Below are 8,463 nucleotides of genomic sequence, written 5' to 3' on the forward strand. Positions count from 1 at the left end.
GTTTGAGGCCATATTTGAACTCAGATCTTCCTGACTTTAGGCTTGACATTCTATTTATTGTACTACCAGTTGCTCCAAAGAGAAGATAATATAATATTAATACTGGTGCTCTCTTGCTGTGCGGCTCTTGGACTGGCTGGCCATGCTGTTGGTAAAGACGCTGAGGCCCAGAGGGGCAAAGTGATGTGGCCAAACACACATAGCTTATAAGTACACTGAGTCTCTGACCCTACAGGTACAGTGTAACCATGGCTTGTGGTCCCAAGGAGCATCTGAAGTGTGTAGCAGCTCCAAAACACTGGATGCTGGATAAGTTAACAAGAGTTTTTGCTCCAAGATCATCCCCAGGTCCTCACAAGCTGAGAGAGTGTCTCCCACTCATCATCTTCCTGAAAAACCAATTCAAGTATGCCCTGACTGGAGATGAAGTAAAGATCTGCATGCAGTGATTCATCAAGATTGATGGCAAGGTATGCACCAATATTACATACCCTTCTGCTTTATGGATGTCATTAGCATTGAGAAGTTGGGTGAACATTTCCATCTGGTTTATGACACAAAGGGATGCTTTGCTGTCCATTGTATCACAGCTGAAGAGGCTAAATATAAATTGTGCAAAGTGAGGAAAATCTTTGTGGGTACAAAAGGTATTCCCCATCTGGTAACCCATGATGCCTGTACTATCCATTATCCAGATCCTCTTACCAAAGTCAATGAAACAGTTCAGATTTATTTAGAAGCTGACAAGATAACTGATTTTATCAAGTTTGATACTGGTAACCTATGTATGGTGACCTGTGGAGTTAACTTGGGTAGAATTGGTGTGATCACCAACAGGGAGAAACATCCTGGTTCTTTTGATGTTCCATGTAAAAGATGCCTATGGCAATAGTTTTGCCACTAGGCTGTCAAACATTCTTGTTATTGGCAAAGGTAATAAGCCTTAGATCTTTCTTCCCCGAGAAAAGGGTAACCTCCTTATAACTGCTGAAGAGAGAGACAAGAGATTGACAGCTAAGCAGAGCAATGGCTAAATGATCACAGATAAGAATTTGTATGGGGTTTCAATCAAATTGAGATTTTACAATATGATTTTTAACAAAAAAATTACCCTACAAAAGTATAAAATATGCAAAATAAGAGATTGGTAGCTTAAACAACTCAACTCTTATGAAGTGAAATTGAACAAGCCATAAATGCCTTTCTCTTTCCTTCGATTAGGGCACCCTGGGTATGAATGTTGCATAAAATGTTAGAAGATATAGCTGTATTGTTTTTGCCTAACTGTTACGTGGAAAGACTCACTGCAGGATGGGGAAAGGACATATCTGAAAATGTTTGATGTAAAAAAAGATACAAATAAAACTTCAAAAGAAAAAAAAACTGGTACTAATGGATATACACCTTTCCAGCCTCATTATTGTTACTTAGATATATATTAGTCATTATAATTCTTAGAGGGCAAAGTTGAAATTTTATTTCAACCTGGATTTGATACATTTCTTCAATTTTTAATATTTGTTTTACCTTAGTTTTTTGCATCTAGATACAACAGCACAATGGTCACCTTAAACTTATGATTTTTGTTACTACTGTTGACCTCAAAAGAAACTTTTATTATAATTACTGATTTTGACATAGATAAATTCTAGTAATACATAGGAAATATTTTATTCTATTTTAGCTGCTGATTTTTTTGCCATTAAGCCTCTCATTTATGAATTTTTTTGTCTCAAAACAATATAAATCCTGAGGAAGATAATGCTATTTTTTATTTGTTTTAAAGGAGGGGAAAAATTAATTTCATATAATTGATACATAATTTAGTGAAACATAATAAAAAGTAAAACTAAAATGAATTTAAAAGGTTACCCTCCCTGTGCACACACGCTAATTCATTTCTTCACTTAACAAATAAATCCCAATTACTGTATATGGACAATAGAGGTACCTATAGGCCTATGTGAGCTATCTAGTTATAAATATGGCAACATCACTGCACACAACAATTTCATCTATTGAAAATTGATTGAAAAATAAATTAAGCTATGTTAAATGGATGAGAAGACTACAAAGTGATATGAGTTCAAAAGATGGAGACATAATTTCTGATTTGGCTTAATGAAGGTGACATTTGATTTATTCCTTGAAGACCAAGTATGGTGTTAATAGAAAGAGAATGTGGGTAAAGAATATAATTGCAAAGTAGAGAAAAAGGAGGAGCCAAGTCACAAATTCATAAAATGTGGTAATCACATGAGTTTATGATGGAAAGACAAATTGGAGAAAGAATGTAGAGGGCTTTGAATTCTTTTCCAACAATGGATTCTGATTTTCAGATTTTACAGCAGTCATTAAATGTGTTCAATCAATAGTGATATACATCTGTGCATCAGGAAGACCAGTCTGAAAATTGATAGTATAGACAGTAAAGGCAGAGAGACTTATTAGAAAACCATTGCAATAGTCCAAATAAAAGTTAATGAGGCCTGAACCAGCATAATGTTAGTGGGAATGACAAAAAAGGCAAGTATTTAGGAGAGATTAAGGAACTATGATTGATTGGACCTGAAAACTGATTTGGCATGTGAGACAAAGAAATGGGAATAAGTTCATGAGGTTGGGTGATTAGGAAGATGATTATTACTGTTCACAAACCTAAAGAGATAAGGAGGAAGAAGAGTATTTGGAAATTGGCCTACATATTGAGTTTTAGACAATTGGAATATCTGGTGCCAATGAAACAAAATGAAATGTTCAGCAGAAAACTGGAAATTCTAGCCAGAATCCAGGGACAGAGGTCACAACTGGATATTCAGATTTTAGAGTTATAGACATAGAAGGGAAAATTGAGGATATGTAGGTGAAATCGATTTCTAATTAGAAGGATGTTGAACAGACTAAGAAAAGAACCTTTATGAGTACTTATTATAAGGGGGGGGAGACAAAGAAGAGAGGTCAATATGGAAAGAGGAAGAATTGGTTAATAGATACTCCATGTAGATAAAAAATAGTGTTGATCATCAAGAAGGAAGGGATGGTTACTACTGTCAATTAAGTCAAAGATTGATAAAAGACCATTGATTTTGAAAATCAGGATGTCACTGGTATCTTTTAGTCAATTATTTTCTTTTTTGTTCTTTTTTTTTGTGAGGCAATTGGGGTTAAGTGACTTGACCAGGGTCATACAGCTAGCAAGTGTCAAGTGTCTGAGGCCAGATTTGAACTCAGATCTTCCTGACTACAGGGCCAGTGTTCTATCCACTGCACCACCTATCTGCCCCTAGTCAATTATTTTCTAAAGGTGAATGAGAGAAATCAGATTTCAATAAGTTAAGAAAGCATTGGGAGAAGAGAAAGTAGAGACAGAGAGTATAGAATGCTTTTTCCATACATTCTGTGACGTGCTTAGGGGTCAAAAGTTTATGTATTCAGATTAATGTCAGTTGTTTATTTTTGGCATAGACAAAATTGATCCCCCTATGCCTTTAACAGTGTTCACTCTAATTACACTAATTTTTATTCAAAAATCATTATTTCTGTACACCAAGTTTCAGCCAGATGTTATTTAAAGCAGCTGAATTACAGACCCTTGAAAACTAAGGTTTATAATGAAAATGCTGACAGCCTCTTAACTAGGGAAGAGCACCAGTTCATTTGGTGTGTATATATAGTGTCATTGTTAATATTGCCTTGCCATCTGTTCATTCAGAGAGTTCTAAAATATGTTAACATCAAACTACTGGTTTTTAAATGTTTGATGAATTGGACCTTAAAAGGTGAAGTGATAAAATAATGCATTTATTCGGTCTCTCTGTCTCTATCGGTTTCTATTTGTCTCTATTTCTCTGTCTCTGTCTCTTTCTTTCATTATATCTCTTTTGTGATGCGATTACTTACATAGACATTATGGAAAATGAATTGAAAAACTACATGTTGCTTTCAATGTAATCAGTGAATTTTGTTTAGAACTCTACCCCTAGAGCATTGTACTAGGAGGATATTTACATGTCCTCCAACTTTCCAACACATTCACAGTGTAATATAAATGATCACCAATGTACAGTGAAAAAAAAAAGCTAGTAAAATGCATAACATCTAATTCTTCCATAAACATTTAGTTTAGAGAGAAAGGGCAGAAAAACTACAGGTGGTTACCCCGATTTCCTCAATTTTTTTTTCTTATATGATGATATTTGATTAATTTGGTTTCAGAATCAGAAATTTCAAATTTTATTAAATATTATAAAATTAATTCATTAATGAAATATTAGACTCAACTTAGAGATATGTACATACTTTACATTTTGGTTGCCTATTCATGATCAGGGGAAATAAAGAGGTCTTAAAACCCATAGTGCAAGAACACTTCTTCTGACCAGATTGCATGCATTTAATATTGATCATTGCAATGATAATAATGTATATGTACATGACACCTAACTATTACAAAACTTTTTAAATAAATTAATTCATTTGACTTTATTCTTATAACAATACTACTAGACATGTAGAACAAAAATATTTTTACCTATTTAAAGTTAATAAAAATGAAATTGTAAAGGTTGTGTTGAAGATAATATCAGTTAGGAAATGGTAGAAACAGAACTGCAAACCAAATTGTCTGATTCCCAAGTCCAGTACTCTTCTCACACTGTATCCAGTAATGTTCACTTTCTTTCTTTGGAGAAGGATTCATATAACTAGTGAATTCAGTGATATATCCAGTCTGTCACTGTAGATACTGGATATTAATGCTCCTTTCTGTCCTCAGTTAATATGACAAAGTTTAAAGGATCTCTGATAGTATTTCCTTCACTCAAATATGACAATAGACACTTGGAGAATGAAAAGAGAGTTGATTTATCTTATATTGTGTGCCATGATTGAGTAGGTTCAAAGGAAGACATAGAAATATACAGAAATAAGTTTTTCAAAGAAACAGACTGAATTTCTTTCAACTTTAAAAAGTATATTAGTCTACTGCAGACAGTCAAAAAGGCTATCATGAGAATCAAAAGAACTAGATTCCTTTTTTTCTGTTTTTTTTGGGGGGGTTGGTAATATATGGTAAATCATTAGTAAAAACTTTATCTTAATTTTCTTATCTATAAAATTTGGGCATTGAATGACATGATCCCTATATTCCTTTCCAGATCTGGCATTCTATGAATGAATGATTATTGTCAAACTAATTCTAATTCACTCTTCATTGCTGCAGTACAATCATACCTGTAAGCTTTGGAACTTCCAGGGCAGAGTCAAAATAGTGGAAGAAAGCTAGTAACCTCTTGGAGCTCCCCACATAATTCCTCCAAAAACTTCCAAATAATGCCATAAGACAATTCCTGGATCAGCAGAACCTACAAAAGGATGGAGTGAGAATATTTTCCAGCCAAAGACATCTTAGAGTGTTGGATGGAAAGTTCTGTTGTACCAGGGTGGGAGCGGGGCCCAGACCTGGGCTATACCTACACAGATCCAGCCCCAGGAAGGCTACACCAGAGAAACAGACCTCTGGAGCTTCAGAATTGGATGCAGCTGTGGCTACTTCTGAAACTCAGCTCTTAGTCTGATGAGAGGGTTGAGCAAGTGGCCAGGGGAAGATTACAGGGCTTGCTGCTGGCACTGAGGGGGACCTTGATTGTCTTGCCCATGGCGGGATACAGGAAGCAGTCTTGAGTGGTGGGCCCAGGTGAGGGAGGGGCACAGGCCCACCAGAATCTAGCAACTATAGTGAGACAGAATTCTGTTTCCTTGTTAAAGAGCAATCAAGCCTGGGGCTATTTACAGACCAGAGCACAAGACAGGGGAATGAAGAACCTGCCTCTCCTTTAATAGGTCCACCTGGGACCCCCTGAAGCTTGGGACAGTGTGTCCTGGATGCAAGGCCCCACTTTAATGAGTTAAAAGACAAGAAATAGGTTAGAAAAAAACAGACAGAAAAAAAATGTGGACCATTGAAAGTTTATTTGGTGAAAAGGAAGATTGAAATATACCCTCACAAGAAGATAACAAAGTCAAAGCTCCTACATCTAAAGCTTCCAAGAAAAACATGAATTGGTCTCAGGCCATGGAATCAGTCAAAAAAGATTTTGAAGATAAAGTAAGAGAGGTGATGGAAAAAATTGAAAGATAAATGAGATTGATATAGGAAAGTCATGAAAAAAAAGTCAACAGCTGAAAAACCAAATGGAAAAACTTTATGAAAAAAAATTGCTTAATAATTAGGATTGAACAAATGGAAGCTAATGACTTCATGGGAAATCAAGACACAATAAAGCAAATACAAATGAATGAAGAGATAGAGGGAAATGTGAAATATCTCCTTGAAAAAACAGCTAACTTGGAAAATAGATTCAGGAGAAGTCATTTGAAAATTATTGGATGACCTGAAAACCAAGATCAAAAAAAGAGCTTGGGGGCAGCTAGGTGGCACAGTAGATAAAGTGCTCATCCTGGAATCAGGAGGACCTGAGCTCAAATCTGGCCTTAGACACTTCACACTTACTAGCTGTGTGACTGTGGGTAAGTCACTTAGCCCCAATTGCCTCAACTTTCTCCCCCCCCCCCAAAAAAAAAAAGAGCTTAGACAAGATCTTCCAAGGGATTGTCTGGGAAGATTGCCCTGATATTCCAGAAGCAGAAGGTACAATAGAAATGGAAAAAATACATCAATCACCTCCTGAAAGAGATCCCAAAATGAAAACTCCCAGGAATATTATAGCCAAATTCCAGAGCTCCCAGGTCAAGGAGAAAATATTGTAAGGGGCCAGAAAGAAAAAAAAAAGTACTGTGGAGCCACAGTCAAGATAACACAAGATCTACCAGATTCTCCATTAAAGGATTGGAAGATATGGATTATGATATTCTGGAATGCTAAGGAATTGGGATTATAACCCAAATTCACCTACCCCCCAAAAAAATTATATAATCTTTCAGGGGAAAAAATGAGACTTCAATGAAAAAGAGGATTCTCAAACATTTGTGATGAAAATACCTGAACTGAATAGCAAATTTGACTTTCAAATCCAAGACCCTAGGGAAAAAAAAGGTAAAATCATGAGGTAGTTTAAAAGATTAAAATGTTTACATTCCCACATGGGAAGATGATACTTCTAACTCATAAGAATTTTCTTAGTATTAGGGGAGCTGAAAGGAATAAATTTGGACAGAGGGAACAGGTAGGAATTGATTATGAAGGTATGATATCTGTAAAGCACTTTTGTTTGTTTATCATTTTTGTGGGGCATCCAGGGTTTGGGGGCATGCCCAGGGTCACACAGTTGTGGAGAGTCTTATGTCTGACTCTGTATTTGAGGATCTGAGGATCCTCCTGGGTCCAGAGTGGTGCTTTGTCTCCACTATGTCACCTAGCTGCCCCATGATGACACCTTAAACAAAAATAAAAGGGTACAAGAATTGCACTGGGAGAAATGGAAAGGGAGAAATGGAATGTGGGAAAGTAGCTCACATAAATGAAGCAAGAAAAAGCTTATGGGGTAGAGAAAAGATAGGGGAGGAGCGGGGGAGTGAATGAACTTTACTCTCATCAGAATTGACTCAAAGAGGAAATAACATACACACTCAAGTGAGCATAGTAATATATCTTGACCTGCAGGAAATTGGAAGGGTAAAGGGATAAGAGCGGAGGGGGTGAAGGAAGGGAGGACAGATTGGGCAAGGGGCAGTCAGAAGCAAAACTCTTTTGAGGAAGGATAGGGTAAAAGAAGAAAGAAAATAGAGTAAATATCATGGAGAGTGAATAGGATGGAGGGAAACACAGCAATAGTAACTGGGGAGAAAATTGAAGCAGTGGCAAGAGGAATGTAAGACAAGGATGATGGTCATGGTGGTATTTACTTTGCTGGGCTATTGTGAAAAAAAGTCTTTGTCAGGTATAAGGTACTATATAAATGTTAGCTCTTATTGTTGTTGCCATAATCAATCTCATCTGTTTTTAAGCAAATATCCCTTTAAAGTACTATATGCATGTCATTTACTATTTAAAAAAAGATGAGCAGAATGCTATCAGAAATAACATGGGAAGATTTATGTCAGCTGATGCAAAGTGAAATGTACTGTATACGAAATAACAGCAATATTATAAAATGATGTGTTGTAAATGATTTAGTTATTTTCAGCAATGAAATGATCCAAGACAACTCTGAAGGACTTATGAAAAATGCAATCCACCTACAGAGAAAGAATGGATGGTACTCGATACAGATGGAAGTATATTTTGTTGTTGTTGTTGTTAGTTCCTTTTTCCAAAGTGTTTTTTTTTTGTCTGCTATGTGTTACATGACTGCACCTGTATAACTTATATTGAATTTTTGTGTTCTTAAGGGGGTATAAGGAATAAGGATGAAAATTTGGAACACAAAGTTTTTAAAACAGATGTTAAAATTTGATTTTACATGTATGGAGGGGAAAATCCTAAATAAACATATAAATAGCTGT

General features: G+C 35.9%; 1 pseudogene; it reads left to right on the forward strand.

The window, feature by feature from the left end:
- Positions 1–248: 248 nt before the first annotated feature.
- LOC122749757 lies at positions 249–1,034 on the forward strand (annotated as a pseudogene).
- The last annotated feature ends 7,429 nt before the right edge of the window (positions 1,035–8,463 follow it).

This window comes from Dromiciops gliroides, chromosome 3 (assembly GCF_019393635.1).
Source record: "Dromiciops gliroides isolate mDroGli1 chromosome 3, mDroGli1.pri, whole genome shotgun sequence".
In the NCBI taxonomy this organism is placed as follows: domain Eukaryota; kingdom Metazoa; phylum Chordata; class Mammalia; order Microbiotheria; family Microbiotheriidae; genus Dromiciops; species Dromiciops gliroides.